At 44.4% G+C, this 24252-nt stretch overlaps 1 protein-coding gene across 2 annotated transcripts in view; it reads left to right on the plus strand.

The window, feature by feature from the left end:
• Positions 1 to 16005: 16005 nt before the first annotated feature.
• The window catches only part of TRPC4 (transient receptor potential cation channel subfamily C member 4), a 67211-nt gene continuing 58964 nt past the window's right edge, over positions 16006 to 24252 (plus strand). The window contains exon 1 of one of the 2 annotated variants that reach the window (XM_035097403.3): positions 16006 to 16513. The gene's annotated coding sequence lies outside the window, so the exon portion shown is untranslated. The remainder of the gene's footprint in view (positions 16514 to 24252) is intronic. The other variant, XM_088658427.1, reaches the window with a different exon arrangement.

Genomic DNA, 24252 nt, shown 5'->3' on the forward strand with positions numbered 1-24252 from the left:
GTTTTGAGTTGATGCGGGTGGCGCTGTGGGTTAAACAACAGCCTAGGGCTTGCCGATCAGAAGGTCAGCGGTTAGAATCCCCGCAACGGGGTGAGCTCCCATTGCTGGGTCCCTGCTCCTGCCAACCTAGCAGTTCGAAAGCACGTCAAAGTGCAAGTAGATAAATAAGTACCACTCCGGCGGGAAGGTAAACGGCGTTTCCGTGCGCTGCTCTGGTTTGCCAGAAGCGGCTTAGTCATGCTGGCCACATGACCTGGAAGCTTTACGCCAGCTCCCTTGGCCAATAACGCGAGATGAGCAACCCCAGAGTCGTCCGTGACCGAACCTAACGGTCAGGGGTCTCTTTACCTTTACAGTTTTGAGGATAAAATGGCAGGACCTTAACCCACTTCCCCATTGCCTTGAGCTCCTTGAAAGAAGGGTAGGCTGCAACAGGGATAAGAAATCAATAAATGCAGAAGCCTGAAGAAGCTGCATCCAGTGAGTCTGTATCAGCTGAAACTCCTTATTTCCCCTTTGCAGATGGGGAAGAAAGGACTGGGAAATATTCACCTATCATTTGCCTAAGGATGTGTAGGTGGAATGTATAAATGAGGCTACTATAAAAAGTGGATCTCCAACTTCTCTGTTTCAACCCCACTTGCAGGATGATGAGTAACCTACTTGTGTTGACTTCCTATAAAATGGAGATTTATTGTATAATGAAATGAATTATGTTGGGTAGGGGGTGTGTGGTTCTTTTTTGGGTTGTTGTTGGTAGCGCTGGCGCCGAATAAAATGTGTTTTAACTTGGCTCCGGGGGAGAAAGTAGGTAGGCCTCCCTGCCTGTTCTTTGTTTCCATACAATTGAAAACATAGAGATAATAGATGTATTATGATTATACGGAATAATAAGTACACCCTCTGAAACCGCAGCGGAGCGGTGTTTATCTCATTCTCATAGGATCCTTTCCACTTCTATGGTTCTATTTTGTAAGCTTGCTGTGAAGACAAGGAGCAAGGAGCAACAGCTCTCCTACCTAATTCATTTTGTTTCCGAGTACAAATCAAAGTGTTGGTGCTGACTTTTAAAGCCCTAAATGGCCTCGGTCCAGTATACCTGAAGGAGCGTCTCCACCCCCATCATTCTGCCCGGACACTGAGGTCCAGCACCGAGGGCCTTCTGGCAGTTCCCTCGTTGCGAGAAGCCAAGTTGCAGGGAACCAGGCAGAGAGGGCCTTCTCGGTAGTGGCGCCCGCCCTGTGGAACGCCCTCCCATCAGATGTCAAAGAGAAAAACAACTACCAGACTTTTAGAAGACATCTGAAGGCAGCCCTGTTTAGGGAGGCTTTTAATGTTTAATAGATTACTGTGCTTTATTTTTCTGTTGGAAGCCACGCAGAGTGGTGGGGGAAACCCAGCCAGATGGGCGGGGCATAAATAAATAAATATATTATTATTATTATTATTATTATTATTATTAATTATTCAGGTTGTGAAATGCAGAGCAAAGGACTCCGGGCTGCTCGAACGTTTTGCTTACCCCCATATTCCCTGCCTCTCCTACGAGGGGAATTTGTCCGCCCACACCTTTAAATCCCCCCCACCTCACCAATCCAGTCAGGCATTTCAATACAGACCAAAAAATGGCCCCAGGGGGCCTCCAGCTGCTGACTCATATTTTACATATTCTGACTGCAATCTGAAACAACAGGAGGAAGGTTTAAGTCCAGCAAAGTGAATGGCTAAGGCATGCTTAGCTTTCTGCTGGATTGTAGCCCAGCATCTCAAAGACATAACATAGAATTAGAGAGAGTACATTCATTGCCAGTTTTTCCCCTTCCATCCCAGACAACCTCAAGCTTACAGTGGGAAACCAGCTATGTCCTGCTGGTCTTCATTGTGGAGTATCACACAATACTGATCTCTCTCTAACACTCTCTTAAGTGTCCCTGTTTTCCAGGGAGAGTCCCAGATTTGCAGAAGCCGTCCTGGTTTCTGATTTGATCCCGGAATGTCCCCCTTTCCCTTAGGATGTCCCTCCCATCAGATGTCAAGGAAATAAACAACTATCTGACTTTTAGAAAACATCTGAAGGCAACCCTGTATCGGGAATTTTTTATGTCTAATATTTTACAATTTTTAATGAGATGTAAGCCGCCCAGAGTGGCTGGGGAAACCCAGCCAGATGGATAGGGTATAAATAATAAAATTACGATTATTATTAATTACTACTACTACTACTACTTTTTTCATCAGAGAAATGTTGGAGGATATGGAGTCACACAACCCCCCCGAGCCAAGGAGATAATAATAATAATAATAATAATAATAATAATAATAATAATAATAATAATAATACCCCGCCCATCTGGCTGGGCTTCCCCAGCCACTCTGGGTGGCTTCCAACAAAATATTAAAATACAGTAATCCATCAAACTACAGTATAAGTATATAGTAACTTATAACTGATAGTAACTTATAGTTACTATAAGTAACTTTGCAACCTTTAGAAGCAGCCCTGTATAGGGAAGTTGTTTTTAATGTTTAATGTTTTATTATGTTTTTATATATGTTGGAAGCCGCTCAGAATCGCTGGGGCAATCCAGTCAAATGGGCGAGGTATAAATAATAAAATGATGATGATGATGATGATGATGGAATAGGATGTCCCTATTTTCATCGGAGAAATGTTGAAGGGTATGATCTCTTATACACACATGCACACACGCACGCACGCACGCGCACACGCGCACACGCGCACACACACACACACACGACACTGTTGCTGGCTGATAAAAGGGAAATAACACAAAAATATTTTGTGATACCTTATTTCATATGTTTCTTTGAGGGTGGGGTAGGGGCTATTTTGGGGACTGCACCAAGACACACCCCCAACCTCTTTAATGTGGCCTTGGTCCCTACAAATGATTCACCTACTCTGGAATCAGTCCTCCTTCCCTTATTTGTTTTAGACTACCGGAGCACCTGCATCTCTGGCTAGCTAACCAGTTCTATAGCTGATTGACTATTGTTAATCTGTACACATTTAAGTGCACCTTCTGTGACATACGGTAGTACCAGGTACCACTCCCGCCCATTGTGAATTATGTAAAAATAAACAATAATGGATGCTTTTCAAGTACAGTCATACCTCGGTTTAAGTACACCTCGGTTTGAGTATCTTCAGTTTAAGTACTCCGCGGACCCGTCTGGGATGGATTAATCCACTTTCCATTACTTTCAATGGGAAAGTTCGCTTCAAGTTAAGTACGCCTCAGGTTAAGTACAGACTTCTGGAACCAATTGTGTTTGTAATCCGAGGTACCACTGTACAGCGGCCTTTTGCAGTTCACTCTTTGACTGTACTTTACAGGAGATCTTTGAATCATGCTTTGAATATTATTTCCTCCTAGAAATCCACACACACACACACACACACAGAGCCCTGAAATCTGAAGCGGTGTTCCATCCTTCATTTGTCTTCATGTTCTTCTCAAATGTCATTAAGTATGGATACTATGGAAATGGGAAAGCATTGCTTTTCATCTTCTAAAGATCCGGCCAATGGTTTTCCACCTGGTTACAAGTGCTTTCATTGTTGTTTCAGGAAACAGAATTATGAGCCTGTTGAAACTCAAACAAACAATGACCGTAACTTTCTATTTTGCAAGGTTCTTGGTGAGCATAACACAGCATTGCAAAAATTATTGTAAAGAGAGTTGTGAATTGAGTTCTGCACTTATAATACATATGCAAGCAATTTCTAGACATTGTTGAGAAGTTTCTTATTTACCGCACCATTGGGAAAACTTTAGGTTTCAGAAAATTATAGCAATTATAGTGTGTGTGTGACACAGGGGTCTAAATACAGTTGCATGATAAAAGGTATTTTCCACCCACAAAGCAAGGTGAGAAAATGTAAGAGGGAAGGAGCTACAGGAAGGCAATTAAAATGAAGCAAGGAGACTGAGTATAACTAGTTCATTTCTGAAAGGATTTTATGTTGTAAACGGCTCTGTGATCTTCAGATGAAGGGCAATATATTATTATTAATAATAATGATTCATCCTGTCCAAAAAGGAACTCGTTTCAGTTCATTTACAGAATGAGCTAGATCAGTTCAAGTTCTTCCAAATTAACTTTTTAGTTCATAAAACTTTTGACAACAGCAACAAATGATTGACATTTAGAATGTCACAAGCTGCTGTGCTAAAGTATAGGACTCAAAAGTACATCGGGCTCACATGCAAGTAATAAAATGTCTGACAGACAGAATGTCAACAAATGGATCTTTCCCCAAAATTGTATTTCCTTATAGTACTAGAAAAAGCTTACCCTGTATAATGTGTGGTTAAAAACATATGCCATCATTTGCTTTGTTCATGTACCTATACTTCTCACTGCAAAATACCCTCTTGTACCAAGAGTGGATTTTTTTCATCAGGGGAATGCTTTGCATCCCTTCCATCTGATTGCTGTGCAACAGTGATTCAGTGATTCTGCTTTCTTAGCAACAGTGGTGCCTCTGTTGCTGTCTTATAATGTTGCTTCCACATTTTGCTTTCTAACTTTCTTTATAGATGTCCAATTGCCTTACTTTGAGAGAGAGAGAGAGAGAGAGAGAGGGAGCACTAAGATTCTGCCCCCATGCTGGACATGTGTAAGAGAGAAGGAATGAGCATGAAGGTTAACTAGAAATACGGTAGTTAAAAGTTCCCAGAGTTTCCCGGGGTGCCAGTGGGTACTTTGCCCCCTCCCTTTCCTTCTTCTCCACTTTGGGTGCCATACATTACCAATTTTCTCTCTACTTCTATCCACCCCCACCCCTCCACCTTATTCTACTTCCTTTCACCTGCTGGTACATGTATTGCCTTTTTGTCTCCCTCTCACATTTTCATTTTGCTCACTTCCTTCCACTTTGTGCCACTTTCTATGCCACTTTAATGCTTGCTCTGTGACTCTTGCTCCCTCCTAAATAAAAATGAACAGGAAATCTGGGGAAGTTTCACCCCACCCCACCCCGAACCTAATATAGTTAGCAATTGTTCTCTGTTGCCCCTTAGTGGGAAGTTTGAAAGAACTCCCCATATTCTCCCACACTGAAGCAGCACACAGTTGTAGTAGCATAACAGTAAGCTTTCCTTGTTCTTTTGAGGTTGTGATGTCTTGCCATTTCACATTTTAAAAAAGAAAGCCACTAAGCCATTTTCACTCCGAATCAAGAAAAATAGCAAAGTTTCAGTCCTGCATGCATTTGGATTGAAAGCATCAAATTTGTCATAAACACACACTGCGATAAAACCTTGACGTTTCCTGATCTGGACCCACCCTCATATTGACTCCTGTTTGTAAATAAATGAGTTTTTAATGAGTTTTTATTTAGAAACATATATTCTCTACATCAGGCATCCCCAAACTGCGGCCCTCCAGATGTTTTGGCCTACAACTCCCATGACCCCTAGCTAACAGGACCAGTGGTCAGGGAAGGTGGGAATTGTAGTCCAAAACATCTGGAGGGCCAAAGTTTGGGGGTGCCTGCTCTACATTAACAGAATGCCTTTTCTCCAGGCTTTTTCAACGTGCTCTTGCAGAATTGAGACTCAAAAATCATGAGAGTAATTTAGATTTAAGAGAATTTTGGAAGCTCGTATAACTTTGACTGATTCCAACTTCTTTTGTGTTCACAGATCATTTTAAACCATTTACTAAACTAACCTTCTCTCTCCCAAATAAATCAAGGTCTGTCATTGATGAACAGTTTTTTGCTTCCGCTGATTTAACTGGGATTAAAATGCTTTTAAACAATGTAGTTTGGCGTCTTTGGAGGAAAGAAAGCTTATGGAGAATTAAATGCATCTGCCAGAAAGTGGCAGAATAGACACTGTGAAACGGCTTCACCAGGGCAATACAGGAACTGCCGATCTGCATCTTTCACTTGGATCCAGATGCCCAGTATCTCAGAAAGACTTGGGGAGGAAGCAGGCACCCTTTAATCAGTGTTTTCCTGCACTGCTGTTACTTGACAACCACAGGACTCACCCTGCTCATTCTGCTCAGCTGCACTTGGAAGCTTGGGGAAGGAGAATGAGAAGTGATCAGCATCCCACACCCGTTGTCACCCGCTGAAAAACTCACCTACAAGACACAATGGCCATTTTCAGTGCTTATTCCGACCCTCTGTGGCTCATTAGAAGAATATCAAAGGGTCTCAGTTTGAACCTTTATAAGGATTTAATGCCAATATGCTGGACTTAATTATAATTTCTGGTGTAATGTACAATCTTTCCTCCCTGCAGGCTCCCTTGGGATGAAAAGACCATGCAAACCTTGTCACAAGGAGCCCATCATCCGGGACTCTTTCCTGGTTAACTGTTTTATGCTTGTTCTGTGACCTTTTGCATTTACATTTTAAAACCAGTTACAGTTAGATCAACAGAGCCCTCTCTTAAGAAATTGAATTGCGTTCTGTAGCCATAGCTAAATTGCAGATTATGCCACAAGGTAAATGAGCTGGGGAATAGCAGCTCCAAACTACCTCAGAAGGTGATGGATTGGAGGTTTCTAAGCAGAGATTGGGTGGCCACCTGTCAGGGATGCTTTAGCTGTGATTGCTGCATTGCACCCCTAGATGACCCTTGGGGTGCTTTCCAACTATACAGTTCTGTGGTTCTGTGATATCATTAAAAGACGGACAGAAATGACTGTAAGAAAGGACACCCAGACAGAATGCTGCTCCAAGGAATGTAACTGAAGCAATAAGCTCACATGACAATTGAAATGATATGGGTTCAGAGGACAAATTAGTACAGCAGGCACGTCTACAGCACAGGGAAGTAGTCATATGAGAGGAGGAGGAGGAGGAGGAGGAGAGGAGGAGGAGGAGGAGAGGAGGAGGAGGAGGAGTTTGGACTTGATATCCCGCCTTTCACTCCCCTTAAGGAGTCTCAAAGCGGCTAACAATCTCCTTTCCCTTCCTCACCCACAACAAACACTCTGTGAGATGAGTGAGGCTGAGAGACTTCATAACCCAAGGTCACCCAGCAGCTGCATGTGGATGAGTGGGGAGTGAACCCGGTTCACCAGTTTATGAGTCCACCGTTCTTAACCACTCCACCACGCTGGCTCTATAATGCACTATAAACAACCTTTCATAATTCCAATGGAAGGAACAAGGGGAGGAGGGGTCTGCATCTAACATTAGGCTCTTTGGCGCTGTGGTTAAACCACTGAGCCTAGGGCTTGCTGATCAGAAGGTCGGCGGTTCGAATCCCTGTGACGGGGTGAGCTCCCGTTGCTCGGTCCCAGCTCCTGCCAACCTAGCAGTTCGAAAGCACGTCAAAATGCAAGTAGATAAATAGGAACTGCTACAGCGGGAAGGTAAACGGCGTTTCCATGTGCTGCTCTGGTTTGCCAGAAGCGGCTTTGTCATGCTGGCCACATGACCTGGAAGCTATACGCCGGCTCCCTCGGCCAATAATGCGAGATGAGCGCGCAACCCCAGAGTCGGTCACGACTGGACCTAATGGTCAGGGGTCCCTTTACCCTTTTTTACTGCCTGAATGACTAGAAGCATTTATTTTTTTTTGCTGAGATGCTTGAGAAAAATTAGAACGGTTTAGAAAAAATGATATTTTAATACATGGTTTAAATTATGTTTTCAACTAAAAAAGAAAAGAAAGACACAGCTCAAACCAGAGTTTGACTGCTTTGTACACACTGGACTTGCATAGTCTCTGTGTGATCATGGAAGCAGCTGTATCAAGTCACATGGGGTTATACTTATTATTCTAATAACCACAAAACCTATTCCAGCAGATGAAATCAGGTGCCTAAAAGACATAGAGGGAGTGTAAATCAATAAGGTAAGACACAACATTTATCTATTTGTGGATGAGTGGTTTAGTAAATTTATTGATCACATCCCACAACCAACAGAAGTCATAACACAATTTGTAGAACGAGAAATAAAATTCCAGAAATGGTTGGCATCCGTCTGTCTCGGAAGACAGTGGAAGTGTGTGGCTTTGTGAGTTAAGTCAAACTGTTGAGTTATAGTTCCTGCAATCTCAGAGCAGCAAAGGAGTTCACCGTGGGTCTCGAAACCATCAAAACAATTTCAGTCTAGATCAAAGTAGCTGATTTACAGGTAGTACTATACTCTGCTACATCTTCACAGAATCAATAACTTATTCTCTCTGTACTGCTAGGATGTAAAGAAAAAACAGGACACTAGCAGATATGTGGCAGCATTTTGAATGGGAAAGATAACTTTGGAAGTAAGTCTTTGTTATCGTGCCTGACATAACTCTGCAGAAAATTGAGCTTTCACAGACTCTTAACCATCTTTGAGAATTGCAGTGAGAACTTACTACATAAGGATCTCAACAAAATGAAAGGGGCAACATTTCTGGAAGGTAATCTGAAGTCTCTCAGTAAGAAGATGGACAGAACGAATATGAGGGGGGAAATAAATGTTGGAAGATCATACAAAACTTTTAATTAGCATTCATATTGTCTATGAACAGAAATCATCACCACACACTTCTGGCAGTGTTGCAAGCCGAATTATGAATTCATGCTTTTTGAACACCATCAACACCAACAAATAGGTATCAGTGCGGTGATAATGCCAGAATACACCAATTGTTTGGTCTTTGTTTTCTTTGGATTGTTTGTGTCCTGTTCTGCATAATGTTTGGTAATTTTCTTCTAACGTTCTAGTCAACATCTACCTTAAACATGTTTTCATGCACTGCTTTATTGAAGTGTGTGTGTGCACATGGGTGTATCGATAAAACCACATGGTACAAACAATATTGCAAAAGGATTAGTCTTTTTATTTCTTTGTCTACATCATACATTCATTGGTGCTTCTGTTTCTTAACTAAGAATAAAAACATCCGTTGATATTTTGCTTAAGGATAATGAAATGGCAGTGAATTGTGCACACTGACAGAAACTGCAGAGGCTGCTGCTGTTGCCAGTGGCAAGTTACGCTCCACAAATAACAGTAAACAACATCACTGCAGCTGCTTTCTGGTTCACCTCCTCTGCAGACAGGAAAATTAAATAGCCCCACACTTCATTGCCAAATACAGCTGCTTATTGTTTAGACGCAATATAATCACTGGATGCTTCTGCCTCTCCTGAACCTTTATACGTGACCGAGAAGACTAGTGAAACAAGCTAAACCAAGCATATTCACTCCCCTTTGCTTGCATATTTTCTGAAACAGAAACATCAATTTGCCGTGCTTTGATGTGATATTCTGCAAAATGTCATGTGATATTCTGGGGGCACTGTCATACAGTGGTTCCGCTCCTTCCTCCTGGGCCGTGTTCAGAAAGTGGTGGTGGGGGATGAGTGTTCAGACCCCTGGGCTCTCACTTGTGGGGTGCCTCAGGGTTCTGTCCTCTCCCCCATGCTTTTTAACATCTACATGCAGCCGCTGGGAGAGATCATCAGGGGGTTTGGGCTGGGTGTTCAACAGTATGCGGATGATAAAGGTAAAGGTAAAGGGACCCCTGACCATTAGGTCCAGTCGTGACCGACTCTGGGGTTGCGCGCTCATCTCGCATTATTGGCTGAGGGAGCCAGCGTATAGCTTCCGGTCATGTGGCTAGCATGACAAAGCCGCTTCTGGCAAACCAGAGCAGCACATGGAAACGCCGTTTACCTTCCCGCTGTAGCGGTTCCTATTTATCTACTTGCATTTTTGACATGCTTTCGAACTGCTAGGTTGGCAGGAGCTGGCAACGGGAGCTCACCCCGTCACAGGGATTCGAACCGCCGGCCTTCTGATCAGCAAGCCCTAGGCTCAGTGGTTTAACCACAGCGCCACCAGCCGCTGGGAGAGATCATCAGGGGGTTTGGGCTGGGTGTTCAACAGTATGCGGATGATACCCAGCTCTACCGCTCTTTTAAATCTGAACCAGTGAAGGCGATGAACGTCCTGTGTGAGTGCCTGGAGGCGGTTGGAGGATGGATGGCGGCTAACTGATTGAGATTGAATCCTGACAAGACAGAAGTACTGTTTGTGGGGGAGAGGAGTCCGACAGGTGTGGAGGACTCCCTGATCCTAAACGGGGTAACTGTGCCCCTGAAAGACCAGGTGCGCAGCCTGGGAGTCATTTTGGACTCACAGATGTCCATGGAGGCGCAGGTCAATTCTGTGTCCAAGGCACAGATGGAGTCTATCAGCTCCATCTGGTACGCAGGCTGAGACCCTACCTGCCTGCGGACTGTCTCGCCAGAGTGGTGCATGCTCTGGTTATCTCTCGCTTGGACTACTGCAATGCGCTCTATGTGGGGCTACCTTTGAAGGTGACCCGGAAACTACAACTAATCCAGAATGCGGCAGCTAGACTGGTGACTGGGAGCGGCCGCTGAGACCACATAAAACCGGTCCTGAAAGACCTACATTGGCTCCCAGTACGTTTCTGAGCACAATTCAAAGTGTTGGTGCTGACCTTTAAAGCCCTAAACGGCCTCGGTCCAGTATACCTGAAGGAGCGTCTCTACCCCCATAGTTCTGCCCAGTGCCGAGGGCCTTCTGGTGGATCCCTCACTGCGAGAAGCAAAGCTACAGGGAACCAGGCAGAGGGCCTTCTCGGTAGTGGCACCCGCCCTGTGGAACACCCTCCCATCAGAGGTCAGAGAGATAAACAACTACCTGACATTTAGAACAGTGTTTCTCAACCTTTTTTGAGCCAAGGCACACTTGTTCCATGAAAAAAATCACGAGGCACACCACCATTAAAAAAGTTAAAAAATTTAACTCTGTGCCTATATTGACTATAGAGAGAGAGAGAGAGAGAGAGAGAGAGAGAGACCAGTTTAGTTTGTGGGGTAAGTCCTAAATCTCAGTGAATTATGACTGTAAGAAACACTTGCCAATTGCTGTGTTGGTTGCAATCTCCTGTAATAAGGCTTCACAAGCCGCTGATTTCTCTGCCAGCACGTGCTCCTCGCCGAAGAGGCCGCACACTCCCTCGTAGACGCTGCTGGCTGCCCTCCGGAGGCTGTTCTGCTTGTCGGCCCGCAGCCTCGCGCCGGTCAAGCCCGGGGCGCCGCCAGCAAGAGCAGCGAGAGCGAGACAAACAGCAGCAGCAGCACCCGCCGGCCGCCTCTCACGTCCGAGGCCGTGGTGGTGGCTGTTGAGAGCTGCGCTCGCCCCGCGTCGTGACCCGGCCGGCTTCCTTTCCGGCGGGTCAGCGCTGTTTATTGGCGGCCGCCAGGCACGTGACAATGCAAATCGCCCTTCTCGTCGCCGCACGTCGCGGCACACCAGCCAGCGGTTGAGAAACGCTGATTTAGAAAATACCTAAAGGCAGCCCTGTTTAGGGAAGATTTTAATCTGTGATATTTTATGTATTTTAATGTTTGTTGGAAGCCGCCCAGAGTGGCAGGGGAAGCCCAGCCAGATGGGTGGGGTATAAATAATAAATTATTATTATTATTATTATTATTATTATTATTATTATTATTAAAACTTAGCAAGAAATGCTGACGTCTCTGTTCACAGTCTAGTGAAACTGAACTTGCTCCACTCCAGCAAAGGGATGTATGTCAAAACGGACCTCTTGTTTTGTGGCTTGGAGCAACACACACATTGTTGCTGTTGCTTGCTCTTTTGCGTAAATCTGTGTTGTTGTTTTTTTAAAAGAGTATCGTCGCCCCCCCCCCCAATCTAAGTTTGCACACATGGAAACAAATACCTGCAGGCATGCTTATAATGAACCTCAGGTTTCTGGAAGCTATGGTGGGTTAAAGGTAAAGGTAAAGGGACCCCTGACCATTAGACATAGCTGCCAAGTTTTCCCCTTTCTCATGAGGAAGCCTATTCAGCATAATGGAAAATCCCTGAAAAAAAGGGATAACTTGGCAGCTATGCCATTAGATCCAGTTGCAGACGACTCTGGGGTTGCAGCACTCATCTCGCTTTACTGGCCAAGGGAGCCAGCATACAGCTTCCGGGTCATGTGGCCAGCATGACTAAACTGCTTCTGGCACAACAGAGCACCGTGACGGAGCGCATGGAAATGCTGTTTACCTTCCCACCACAGTGGTACCTATTTATCTACTTGAACTGGTGTGCTTTTTAACTGCTAGGTTGGCAGGAGCTGGGACAGAGCAACGGGAGCTCACTCAGTTGCGGGGATTTGAGCCGCCGACCTTCTGATTGGCAAGCCCAAGAGGCTCAGTGGTTTAGACTACAGCGCCACCCACATCATAGTGCATGTGTTAATGTAGGTATATTTCATGAGAAAACAAGAAGAGTCTGCTGGATCAGGCCAATGGCCCTTCTAGTCCAGCATCCTGTTCTCACATTAGCTAACCAGATGCCTGTGGGAAATATAGTTTGTCTGTTTATACAGGCAAACTAGTTTTTGCTTTTGTTTGCTGGAAAAGAAACAGAAATGGAACATAGGAATCAAAGCATGCTGGTGATTGGGATGCCTAATTTCCCAGTTCTGTATTTTTATTTCTAGTGTCTCCATCATCTCCTTTTCCCCTTAAAAAAGCAAAAAAATATAGAGTTACAGATGTTAATGTTTAACATATGTCAAACTGCCCAAATATTTTGATGCTGTTGTTTTTACATCATGGAACTGTGGAATGGTGGAGTGCAGATAAATAATGTTCGTTGTGTGCTTCACAATTGGAGTGTTGCTGTTATCCAGTCCCTTGCCGCGCTGTATTCTTCCCTAGGGAAATGCAGCAGTGGGATGGGGTGGAGGGTGGGAGTTACATACGTTGATTGTAGTAGCAGTAAGAGACAGGGACTTGCCCAAGGGCACCAAGTCCACTCATCCTCTCTAGTACAGTGGCATTGCAGGGCATAGATTCAGCATTAAAATTGATTGGTTGTTTTATGTTTTTGTTGTTTTATGTCTATGTTTGGGTTCTTTGGTTTAGAAGAGAAAAAATAGGATAGACCATTTTAAATAACAAGAGTGCAAGTCATAGTTGTGAGATGATAAGGTAAAGGTAAAGGGACCCCTGACCATTAGGTCCAGTCGTGACCAACTCTGGGGTTGCGCGCTCATCTCGCATTATTGGCCAAGGGAGCCGGCGTATAGCTTCCAGGTCATGTGGCCAGCATGACAAAGCCGCTCCTGGCAAACCAGAGCAGCACATGGAAACGCCGTTTACCTTCCCGCTGTAGCGGTTCCTATTTATCTACTTGCATTTTAACGTGCTTTCGAACTGCTAGGTTGGCAGGAGCTGGGACCGAGCAACGGGAGCTCACCCCGTTACAGGGATTCGAACCGCTAACCTTCTGATCAGCAAGCCCTAGGTTCAGTGGTTTAACCACAGCGCTACTAATGTAATGCCTTGTGACACTTAAAACAGCACTGTGGTGCCCACTAGAGGAACTTAATCCTTCGGTTCCATTTTTCACCGCTGAAGAATGAATTTCCACACACACACATACAAATACTTAGGACTTGGCTACCCCAGAAGTTAGGTCAGGTGTGCCAAGTTGCCCCCAACATTGGGGGATCCATCACAAGTGCATGGCGCCAGTGAGTTAGTTCAATTCCCACAATTACAGCCCTTTTACAGTTTGTACTTGCCGGCGATGTATCCCAAGGCATTCCCCCGCCTAGCTGCTCTTGGGAGAAAAAGACAAAATGGGGGAAAAGCTAATTATAAGCAAGTAAACACAACATGGGGCTGGCTTTGAAAAGTTCTCAGAAACTTCAGCTGGCTCAAACAGCTGCAGCCAGACCAATGTTTGAAACTCCCATTGTTCTAGGTGCACTTTGTGATAAGGAATTTCATTAGCGTTAGCAGTTTCCGAGCTCTGGATGCAGTACTGCGCCTCAGATTTCAGATTAAAACTGCAGAGTGGAAGGAAAGGAGGAGCTTTTTCTGCCCCCCCCCACTTCCAGCTACTCTCTGAAGACTGGAGAAGAGGCCATCTTAAGAATATTAGGGGGGTTGGCAGGGGAATGACTAGACCATGTGAAAAGTGAACATCATATTTTAGCTGCAGCTCATTCATTTTCAGCTTTGTGTCCTTGTTATAAAAGTAACGCGCCTGGACATTCCATTGTTGCACTCATAATCTAGGTTTAAGGTGCCATTTAGCTCCTAGCTTTCATATCTCAGCTTCTAACACCGAGACACTCTGTTGACCAGGGCTAGTTATAGGGTGCATATGACTGCCTTGTTACAATAGTTCCACTGGCTGCTACGACCTATAAAGCCCTGCATGGCTTAGGTCCAAGGTATCTGAAAGACTGTATTCCCTCTTATGAACCTGCTCAGGTTCTGAGATCTTCAGGGGAAGCCCTTCTCTTGGTCCCATCACCAAAGGGTCTTCTCAGTGGCTGCTCCCAGACTCTGGAACTTCCTCCCTGGAGAGGTTAGGCTGGCTCCCGGCTTGTTGTCCTTCCACCAGCAGGCAAAGACTTTCTTGTTCCAACAGACTTTTGTGAACTGACTGCTTTTAATGAAAGAGCTGGTGCCGTAATTATTTCATCGTAATTATTTCTACGGTCTTAAACGATTTCTTGTGTGTTTGCGGGTGGCACTGTGGTCTAAACCAGGCATAGGCAACCTTGGCTTTCCAAATGTTTTGGAACTACATCTCCCATGATCCCTGACCACTGGGCCTGTTAGCTAGGGATCATGGGAGTTGTTGTTCCAAAACATCTGGAGAGCCAAGGTTCCCAAGCCTGGTCTAAACCATTGAGCTTCTTGGGCTTGCCAATCAGAAGGTCAGCGGTTCGAATCCCCGCAACTGAGTGAGCTCCCATTGCTCTATCCCAACTCCTGCCAACCTAGCAGTTCAAAAGCACGCCAGTGCAAGTAGATAAATAGGTACTGCTGTGGCGAGAAGGTAAATGGCTATTAAGTGCTCTCTGGTTGTTTCCGTCACGGTGTCCCGTTGCGCCAGAAGAGGTTTAGTCATGCTGGCCACATGACCCAGAAAGCTGGCTGTGGGCAAACGACGGCTCCCTTGGCCTGAAAGCGAGATGAGCTCCCTCGGCCAATAATGCGAGATGAGCGCCGCAACCCCAGAGTCGGTCACGACTGGAACTAATGGTCAGGGGTCCCTTTACCTCCCTTTACCTTAAGGTGCTACTAGAAGGAATCTTATTTTGTTTCGACTACGTCAGACCAACATGACTACCTTACCTGTAACTAGAACTTGGAACTCAAACACTGCAAACCTGGAAGTAAGTGTTCTGGTTTGTGAACCTTTTTTTTTTATGCCGGACATGCTCCGTTTTGAGTGTTACACTTCCATTTTGAGTCTTATGCTGAGGTCTGTCTGTTTTTGCTATTTATTTTGCTTTTTCTGTGGTTCCTTTTATTTATATATTTTGAAACTGTGTGGAACCCAGTTCAGCTACTGATTGATTGTGTGGCTGCAGTGCAATTGTTTATTGCTTTCATTTTATGGATCCCTGGTCCCGTTAGATAGTAAAATTCATTTTCGATTGGTTTTAGGGGTTAAAAAAAATTCCTTCAGTAGCACCTTAAAGACCAACTAAATTTTTATTTTGGTATGAGCTTTCGTGTGCATGCACACTTCTTCAGATACACTTGAAACAGAAGCCAGTCCCTTATGTATATACAGAGGGTGGGGGGGGGAATGGGTGATGGGCTGATGGGAGTGGTAAACCTGTAGATGGCTGTTAACGACTGCTGATGACTGCAATTGGTCCTGCGGGGAAAAAGAAGGATTTTTTTTTTTATATTTTGCTTCGACTCAGACCAACACGGCTACCTACCTGTAACTAGAACTGTTTTAGGGGTTGTTTTCCAAAGTCTGGAATGGATCAATCCGTTTTGCATTCCATTCTATGGGAAAGCGCGCCTTGGTTTTGGAACGCTTTGGTTTTGGAACCAGACTTCCGGAACGGATTAAGCTTGAGAACCAAGGTACCACTGTAAGGGGCATTTGGGGGGAAAGGCCCTGACTTAAGAACGGCGGAGCCCTCGCCGGGTCGCCCTTGTCAGCTACTACCGGTTGTAAAGCCTGCGTTCCCTCAGGAACCTAGAGGCGGCGCGCGGAGGCGAGGCGCCTATTCCCGCCTTTCCCAGGTGTTTGTGTGTGTGTGGTTTTTTGTGTGTGTGTGTGTTCGTGCGCGCGCGCGCTCTTGCTGGTGTCGACAGACTGAAGGAGCCAGTCGGGGAGAAGCCCTCCTCCGTCTGAGGCGAGCGGCGTCCCTTGTGTGAGGGGAGCCGAAGAGGAGCTTCGCCAACGACGCTCTGCCTCCCTGCCCTGCCGGAGCCGGCGTGGGTGGGTGGGAAGGATCCACCACGCACGCCCACATCCCGCCTCGCCATCCCGGAGAAGCCGCTGCTCGCTCCCGATCCCTCACCCCCCGGACTCATCTGTTGCGCCGCGGCGAAGCGGCACCTCTGCCGGGGGGGATCCTGAGGAGAGCGCCGGGCGAAGGCGGCTCGGGAGAGGACTTGAGGGAGAGAAAGAGGGAGAGAGACCTTCGCTGCCTTCGGGAAAATGCGGCTGCCTCGCCGAGCCTGCCTTTCCTTCTCACGCCCTGTAGTAAGTCTCCCCCGTCCTCCCGGCTCGCTTGGGGACTGTACGGGTTTTTGTTTTGTTTTTAATCTCTAGAACGGCTTTTTATTATCCTCAGGGGGAAAGATTCCTGCATTGCAGGGGGGGGTTGGACTAGATGGCCCTTGAGTGTCCCTTTCCAACTCTTTTGTGGTGATTATTCATAATGGCAAATTATTGGGGTGGGGATGGGGGGGGCAGGCAACCACCACCTCGAAGCGGGTTTAAAACAATCCGGAATGAAACATTGCCCGAGGAAAGCCAAATGGGAAGTACTGTATAGGTTTTCCATCACTTAGCACCAGGGGTAACTTTTTCGTGCCCCGGAGGGAACAGCGGCATGAGAGGCGCTTATAAGCTTTAGGAAGGGGCTATTCCTCCCCAAGAAGGGGGGTGGAAAAGGTGGTGCTGGTTATGACGCTCTCAGCGAGACCCATAGCTCGGAGGGATGAACATGACTCCCCCCCCCCAATCCTCCCAATGCTGAGGTCCAGAGGAACTTTAAAATCCTCACAAAATAAGCAGGTGACAGAGGGAGGCATTGTTATTACTCTCTTTGAAGGCTGCAGAAGGGTCACTTAACATGTTGCAGCAAAAAAACAAAACAAAACTGGGCCTGTGTCTCCCCTTTCTGGACTGCCTCGTTTCTGTCAAATTATTTCTGTGTTTGTGAAAGTGTGCAAGCAAACACCGGCCTCCGTGCCTCAGCCAATTCTCGCTTGTGGTTTTTTTTTTTCCAGACATAGGAGCGCCTTTTTAATACTATAGAATGGAACATAGGAGAGAGGGTCAGCGGTTTTGCTAGGTGGCAAAGGGGGGGGGGAATGGCAGCACTTTTAATCCTGTTTTATATTGCTGCCAGTGAGAGAAGTTGTTCCTGTTTTTTTCAGATGTAGGACTGAGGTTGTAAGACAGTGATGTGTACGGTCAAGAGCCGGTTCATGCATATATGTGCACATCGCTTGAACATGTGTGAACTGTACTCAAGGCTGTTTCTTTCAAATCTCACGCAGAACCAAGATGTGTGTTGGTATTTCACTACTAACTTGTCAGGTTAAAAAAAAAATCTTAGCCATCTATAACTTTGCAGTTCTATCTTGTCAATAAAAAAATTGATTTGTTTCTCAAATCTACTTGCTGGCTATGAGCACGGCAGTAACACTAAAGGGAGAACATTACCCTTTTGTACAGATGAGAAGCCTTGGTACCAATGATGCTCCTTTTGATTTTAGCCACATCATCATTGGATGAATTTGAATAGATTGGTTCGGTGTTATTGATTATGCAGAAGAAATACAGTCCTGTTCTGTAGAATTTCAACTTTTCTTTGACAGTTTTTCATCTAGAGAAGGAGAGTGGAAACATGCAATGATATCTGGAAAGATTTTTGGAGACGTGAGGACCAACAGAAAAATATTTATGATGTATTGAGTTAACATGAAATTTAATCATAATTATTGCAATCAGATGTTGATTTTTAAAAAAACTGATCCGATCGAAACCTTGTTTTGTAGAATAAACGAGAGAAAGAGGTTCAGAGCCCCGTGAAATTCACTGGATGGCCTTTCTTCCTTAGCCCTTTCTACGGTTGTTTAAACCTGGGCCTGTTCTAATCACATAATGCAAGACTTGGGAGGGGGAGGTGCTTTTAAGTTCAGGTGGCCATATAGGTGAGGGGTTCTGACCTTCCCTTCCCTCCTGCAGCTTATGTTCCTACTCTCTTCCACAGTTGGTCTCTGATACCAAAAATGAGCTTGGCAGTGCCTAGAGGCAGGGGCGAACTTCAGTCTTTCAAATCTCAGTGGCACGCCAAAATTTGGCATCACTTTCCATTCTACACATGCACTATGTCATAGTTGCTAAACCCTTTGGCATCCCTTTCGGCTCAGTGCCCAATGTGGCGGCACTGATCACACTACCCTAAATCTGTCTCTGCTGGAATAACTGCAGGGAGGTAAGCCATGGGCAAAGATCTGCCCCTTACAATCTTAAAACTGGGCCCTCACATTTTTATTTGATTGGGTCAAACCAAGGCTTTAAAAATGGTTCTGCTACTATCACCTGCAGTTTGAGGCTGCTTTTCAAGGTTAAACAGAAAGACTTGCAAATTTTCCAAGGTTCCTCCAAAGAATCTTGTTCTTCTTGTGAACTTTGAGATTACAGGGGGGGGGGGTCGGATATTTATCAGTTCTGCAAAATCAAAGTTGATAGGAACCAGTTAAACATGCAACAGATCTTAAGTAGAATGTTGCAGCATTCAGCCCTTTAGGCTTGTTCTTTTTCAGTTTGCATATAAAGCCAAGTGCTACAGAAGTCTGCAAGCACAGAGAAGGAGTCGGGGAAGAGATGAAAGTGAGAGGTTGGTTATATGGCAAAGAACTGTGGTGAGAGGAGCAACAGACAGACTTATATGGTAAACCTAGTGGCTGAAGGAATTCATCTGTGCATTGTGTTCACTTTTGTAAGCTCCTAGATGGTCTGGCTAAATTACAGACACCATGAATCTAAAAAGAAGTAGCTGGCACGCCATAAAATAGGATAAATCTTGACAAGATGAATTTCAGAACCATGGAATACACTACTGGGCAATTTTGATTTTTACAAGCACTTCCTCCACTAACATCTCCTCAATCGATTCCCAGCACACCTGGCAACCAAAATATATTTAAATGAGAAAGTATTTAAAAATGGCCACTCCAGAATAAACTTCTTATGCCAGACAGGAATATTAAAGGAAGAGAAAGTACAGAGAGTGCTTATCATACACACCACAAAGTAAGATGAGTGTGGCACCCCAGGAATCCTCTTTGCCTCCCTAGGGTGTAGATAATCTCAGAAGCTCTTTTCTCATCCAAGAATTCCTTCCCCATGGAGGGAACATGCCCAGCACATCTGAAGGCTCAAATGTATACGGTACTAAAACTAAATCAGAGACACATTTACCCCAGGGAAGTTAGCAAACTGCAGAACAAAGAGAGACTATGAGGCCAGTCCACAGAAGGATAGGCATACCAGAAAGCAGTGGGATGTGGAGTGGGATGACTCAATGGTGGTGGAGCAAGGTTTCGGTTGCTATCTTAGATCAGCAAGGCATGAGTATGCTGAGGCTATGGCAAGGGCAGACTTGGATTTCCTGGTACTAGAAGATATTGTTTCTCTAATCGTAGTACTTCTAGATGTATGTTTATTTCTTGCAAAAAATTCTTCTCACAATGCATAAAAATATAAGGCTGTCATCATGCAGCCCCCCTTGGAGGATTTGCAATGTCTCATAAGAATCCTGGATTTGCATGATGTCAGGGTGGGGGGAGCAAAAAAAAACAAAAACAAAACAGCAGTGACCATGGAATAGTAGTGAGAAGGGACAGACACTGAGATGGGGGGAAGAGGTGGTTTAAGTAAAGCAGATATGGAGAAAAGTGAGAAGAAATTTGTTCTAAACAATGACAAAAGTTTGAGTAAAAAAACTGGAATATTTGAGGGTTCTGCAGTCTTTCATATCACATTGGGCAGCTGAGGGGTGGAAGAGGGAGACGTTTGAGTATGTTGAGAAGGGAAGAACACTGAAATGGGGGAAAGTGGTACTTTTAAGCAACAGGTGATGTTTGAGTAAAGCAGGGGTAGAGAAAAACCGAGGAGAAAAGTGACAGAGGGTTGAGTATAGTGAGCAGGAGGAACAAGGCACAGCGGGTGTGGGGAGTGGCACCTTTAAACAAAGCAATGAGAACTGTACACAGCATTCCAGGTGAGGTTGCACCATAGATTAATGGCCTTATGATATTGGCAGTTTTATTTTAAACTCTCTTCCTATTGATCTTCTGCACTTTGGGTCAACATTTTCATCAAGCTATTCATGCTAACAGGGACCCAGGTGGCGCTGTGGTTAAACCACTGAGCCTAGGGCTTGCTGATCAGAAGGTCGGCGGTTCGAATCCCTGTGACGGGGTGAGCTCCCGTTGCTCGGTCCCAGCTCCTGCCAACCTAGCAGTTCGAAAGCACGTCAGAATGCAAGTAGATAAATAGGAACCGCTACAGCGGGAAGGTAAACGGCGTTTCCGTGTGCTGCTCTGGTTCGCCGGAAGCGGCTTTGTCATGCTGGCCACAGACCTGGAAGCTATACGCCGGCTCCCTCGGCCAATAATGCGAGATGAGCGCGCAACCCCAGAGTCGGTCACGACTGGACCTAATGGTCAGGGGTCCCTTTACCTTATTCATGCTAACACCAAAGGCTTGCTCCTGGTTGGTCATTTCTAGTTTGAACCCCATTAGAATATATTTGAAGGAAGGCATACGTATAGGATTCTTTGCTCTGATGTGTCACTTTACACTTGCTTACATTGCAATTTTAATGCCCATTCATCCAGTTTAGAGAGGTCCTTTTGGAGTACCTGGCAATTCCATTTTGTTCTTGCCATTGTGAATTATTTGGTGCCCTCCACAACCTTGACCACTTCACTACTCACCCCTAACTACAGATAATTTATTAATAAGTTAATAAGCCCAGGTGCCAATACAGAACTTTGGGGGAACTCCACATCCCTGAAGGGGACCCACCCACCTCTCTTTCTTGCTCAGGTTCTCCAGGTAAACTATCTTGTCCTTGAGGGAACAAACTGGTTCCCTGAGGTTATTTCATTAGTATTTCATTAGTATTATACAAAATAAATGGAAAATTAAAAAGAATTTTTTTACAATAATTAATTCTATTGAAAAGCCTGTGCACTGGATTTGTGATATATATGTGTAGAATAAGTCCAAACTGATCTGGGTGGAGAATTCCAGTTATATGGCATTTAAATTGAGTTATTAAAATTAATATGATTTTATAATCATTATTTAATACTGTTAATACTGAGGATTCCATCCTCGGGGGGTGATCCTCGATTGTGTCCACATAACAGAAAATTGGACACTGTCCTGGATCCCATTAAGGAGGTGCACCAGATATAAGGCAACATCACCAAAATATACGTAAACCTCACTTGTAAACCCATCAGGGCCTGGGGATTTATGCGATTTAAGAACTTGTGGCTCAACTACTGGGCTTCACCAAAGTCCATTTACCAGAATTTTGAAGAAGGGATTTAGGTCAGTTTTAATGAGAATTTTTGTTAGCAGAGTGGACAGTTGATGATGATTGAATGGGGATGTGGGCAGTTGAAGCTCCTCCGGAAAGGCAAGGGTCTGCTTCTCTGGGTTCCCCCCACCAAAAATGGTCTAGACTTTAACTGATCTTAAAACAGAACCTTACGTTTTGCAGCTCTGTGGAATTGCTGCTAAGTAGCGGTTGAGTAGTTGCAGAGTGAGCAAACTTCCAGTTGCTTGCCCTTGCTGATGACAACCACTTGCAGAATAAAAGTACTGTAGAAGGTTGCAGAAGAAGAGCCTGGGCAATGTACTACTCATCTGATGAATTCAATAGATTCTGGGTGAACTTCTTGTATTTCATCCTCTTTCGTTAGAATCCCTGATACATTGCTGCTCTCCAAACAAAAAGCTTGTATTGCTTGTGAAGTCAGGCCAGCCCTGACAGAGAGTTAAGACAGGCTTCTTTAGAAGAAAGCAGCCCCTGCAATGACTTGCGGGAAGCTCTTGGTATCTCTGAGTTATTCCACAGAATTAGAATAGGGCTTCAAGCCCAGAGAATATTTTTCTGACTGTAAAAAAAAAATAGGTTCAGGGTGCATTCATTAACAGCGGTGGGGATAAAGATTGTTTAGAGGTAAAGTATTATTTTCATTGCAGCAGTTCTTTCTGTGCTTCTTATTTATTCAAAGCAAATATAATCTTGACACCAGCCAAAACTTGCTTATAAGAAAAAGTTTTGATTTGTTATAGCTTGCCATTTGTCAAAGAACAGTCTAACTGGAAATACTTCTGCACCAACTCTACTGAAACTATTCAGAACTATGCTTGGCTCATGTGTCGATCCTGTTCATTTTAAAGTGGCTTGCATTCGAAAGCTTCATGCTGAATTGGGACAATAATGTTTAGGAAAGCATTTGCTCAGTATTGGCTCTACTGTGTGCCACCACTCTGAAATCCTGCTTAACTCCCACGACCCAGTCACTAAAGGACCAAACTTGTGCTGATAATGCTGTTTGAGGATGGGAGCTTGATTTCAATTCCAAAATCCACTTATACCACGACATGGGCAAAAGAAGATTAAGTGGTGCCACACAAAAACAATTATCTTATACTATAAAGACAACAACAGAAAAGAGCCACATGTGACAAAACTAGCATATAGACATAAAAACATACCGTATTCATCTCTCTTCTTCCCACCCACCAGCAGTAGCACTCTTGTGAAATCAGCACTACTATTTTATTTCATGAAGGTTTTCTGTGGGTGGGTGGAGGATGACTCTTTTTATTTGCTACTTCAGATTTCATTTGTTTTAAAAAATATGGTTATATTCTTTGTTCTGCTGAGTTTAGGGATGTACGGACAAGCCTCAATCCATTATGATATTCATTTGCACTTTCATCTGGTATATTTGACTCCACTGCAGTTGCTTTAATTTGCACAAGTCCATGTTTTGTTTCATCATTTTCTGATGCAGAAATATATGTCTTATTAATGAATAGTTAAAATAGACAGGCTTGTCTCAGACATCAACAGATATTTGGATTAACTTCCTGGCATGTTCACTTTCAGAGTTCATAAAGTGGCTAATGGCCCATCACAAATCTAACTACGGCTGCAACCTAACTATGTCTACTCAGAATTAAGTCCTATTATATTTAGTGGGGTTTGGTCCTAGCAAGTGAGGTTGGAATTGCAGCCACTCTTGCTACTTTGGTTTCACAGTTCAGTATATACTTGTCATCCCATCTCATTTTCCTCACTCAGATATCAGAGAGAAACAGTTTAATTATAGGCCAAGAAAGCTTTGGAGTGGGGAGGAAAGGAACTGCAAATTCAATATTTTTGTAAGCCACTTTCTGTTTTGGGGTTTTAAAAAACCAAACAATGTATAAATTTTATTAAATAAATAAATAAATAAATTTTACTCTAAAAACCAGGTTTTAGGGTGGTAAAAAATGGATGGTCAAAGCCAGATGGTTGTCCCCACTTTGATAAAAAGCTAGAAATTTAAGATAAAACAGAAATAAAATCCACAGGTAACAGAAGGGTTCATTATTGACTCTGCAGCAGCAAAAAGAAAGAAACCTCAGCAGCAGGGTAGAAGATCAGTCTAGCCCAGTCTTGGATGACCTGGCTAAAATCTAATCATTAAGAGGCACTAACTTTTGAAAAAAATAGAGCAATTGAACACAAAATTCAATTAAAAGATTCCAGTGAATCAAGGCAGGTGCCTGGAGTGTATAAGACTCCTTTGAATAAGCAAAGCATGCAATTCCCACATAGCTTCAGAGGGGCAAAACCCGAAATACCCTGTAAGATAACACAAGTTTCAAAGCAGCATTCATAAATTAAAGAGTGAAGTGGCTAGCTGAGCAGAAGTTGTGATACAGCCCATTTTACACAACTGTTGTTAGTTACCCCACTATCTCACAGCTCCTAAGTGGCAAGTGGTTCCTTAGTCCAAAAAAAGGCCCTGGTGCCTGAGAAAAGACCTAAATCTTTGAAAATTCAAAGTCAGGTTCCTTATACATAGGAGCACTGTAGGGATCCCAGGTGCACAACTTTTTTGAAGGCAACTGTGCTAGCCTCTGCCAACTGAGCCTTTGTGGAGAATAGGTAATTACCGTGTTTCCCC

The sequence above is a fragment of the Zootoca vivipara genome, chromosome 15 (genome assembly GCF_965207765.1).
Source record: "Zootoca vivipara chromosome 15, rZooViv2.hap1.1, whole genome shotgun sequence".
Taxonomy (NCBI): Eukaryota; Metazoa; Chordata; class Lepidosauria; order Squamata; family Lacertidae; genus Zootoca; species Zootoca vivipara.